The sequence below is a fragment of the Arachis duranensis genome, chromosome 5, assembly GCF_000817695.3.
Source record: "Arachis duranensis cultivar V14167 chromosome 5, aradu.V14167.gnm2.J7QH, whole genome shotgun sequence".
NCBI classification, from domain to species: domain Eukaryota; kingdom Viridiplantae; phylum Streptophyta; class Magnoliopsida; order Fabales; family Fabaceae; genus Arachis; species Arachis duranensis.
Genome location: NC_029776.3, coordinates 41,249,091 through 41,251,001, shown reverse-complemented (window position 1 = coordinate 41,251,001; position 1,911 = coordinate 41,249,091). Strand labels below are relative to the sequence as shown.

Here is a 1,911-nt window from a genome sequence, read left to right as displayed (position 1 = left end):
GTGGTGCTGCCAGGGGAGAAAATTGGTGCGCGCGTTGGTGCTTCTTGGTGTGCCACACACGATGCTGCCTTGCCCGCGCCAAGGGCAGGGCAAAATCCCTTCCTTCACGGTCCGTGTTCGAAACTGGGTGGACGCATGCGCTACAATTATTTTCTTGGTTTCTTGGCACGGTAGTGAACCTTAGTGCTTAGCTTGCTCATGGTCCCTTGTTCGATCCTTGTGGCATGCATGGTTGATATTTTCTTCTTGAATTTCTCTCCTTGGAGTGCCCGATTCTGCCCTCCACAAGGGCAGGGCAGAGTTTGCTTTCTCTTGGTCCCAAGGCACATTTTGTGCTCTGCCCTTGTAGTGGGCAGGGCAGAGTTGCCTTTCATGCTTTGTTCCCTTATGTTGCCCTCCTAGAGGGCAGTGTGCCCTTGTGGAGGGCAATGCTTAAAATTAGCTTAAACCTCAATGATTAACATTAAATTCATGGTGGTTGTTTGATTTAGAAAAGTTATGCATTTTCACTCCAAATCACTTACTTAGGATGCAAGAAAGTGCATAAATGCTAACAAAACAAGTGAAATTAGCTTGAAAAATGGGTATATGATGACTTGTCATCAGATGGTATCTAAAATTTCTGTGTTCTGAGGTTACTTGTCTCCCTTGGATTGGTGTGCGTCCTTTGGGGAGGATGGTATGGCATTCGTGTTCTTGGTCGGTGTTCCTTTTGCAAATCCGGAGTTGTGGTCGTTCGTAGGGTTGTTTGTTATGATGATGGGATGACTTTCAGGTCCCCGGCAACAGTGCCAATGTTTCGGGGGTTACCTAAAACGGATAGGTCGATCTCGGACCAAACCTTCTGATATGGTTGGGACTGTCATGCCGGATCTTGTTGGAGAGAAAGGAGCTGCTAATCTTGTTGGTAGGGCCCTTAATTAATTTTATGGTAGGTTGATCTTTGTGGATAGGGATTGACCACTTCAAAGTATTATCCTCTTGAAGTTGTGGGCACTCATCGATATAATGACTACTACAAGCACAAATGCCATATGATCGAGAGGGTCCTTCCGAGGCGGTTGTATTTGAGCTAGGAGCATTAGAGGTATTTGCTAACTTTGATGGATTTATCTCAACAAAACGGTCATTTTTCAACTGTCTTAGTCAAGATAGCATCACTAGAGGGAGAAACCTTTCCAATAGACCTTGGTTGAGGATTCATTGTCCTCAAGTATTGCGTTGATGACTCTGCTAAATTCGAAATGATTTTCCATGTGTAGTTTTATGCCTAGTAAGAGATCCATCACTTGAGCCATCAATAAGGAACTTGTCTTGTGGAGCTCAGCCTTAACAAAAGTAACTGATAAACACTAAGTCATCAATGTGATGGTGAGGATAAGACTCAAAAAACTTCTTGAAATGCTCCCAATATTCGTAGAGTGTCTCCCCATCTCTTTGTATGATATAAGAAATCTCTTTCCTCAAACAGTCATCCTTTTGAGGTAAAAAGAACTTCTCTAGGAATTCCTTTCTTAACAAATCCTAGTTGGTAACCACTTCATCCAATTAGGTATAAAACCACTTTATCTGATCCATGTCTCTTTGTAGTTGAGCAAACCACTTGAAAATTCTTCAAGTGTTTAAGCGAGTCTTCACCCGGTAGGCCATGCTAATTCAAGAGCAAGTTTATTAACCCGGTCTTAAGCTCAAAATTGCCATCCAAATCGAGATAACGAACTTGTAATGGTTGAAGAGTGATGTCAAGAGCTCCCGTCTCCTTTCGAGTGATCTTCCACAGTGCCTCCATGTTGCCGTCACCTAAGTCACTCACAAAAAATTTAGAACTTCCCATATAAGAATATAAGGTTCCCTCGTCAAATGAAGAATAAAAATCACAGTTTGAAGGGGATGGTGAATCGGGTTACTCAT

At 42.9% G+C, this 1,911-nt stretch overlaps 1 non-coding gene across 1 annotated transcript; it reads left to right on the top strand.

Annotated features, from left to right (window-relative positions):
• The first annotated feature begins 1,363 nt into the window (after nucleotides 1-1,363).
• On the top strand, nucleotides 1,364-1,470 carry LOC127747812 (small nucleolar RNA R71). Its single transcript, XR_008009759.1, has one exon. It is a non-coding gene; the product is annotated as a small nucleolar RNA R71 (small nucleolar RNA).
• Nucleotides 1,471-1,911: the final 441 nt, after the last annotated feature.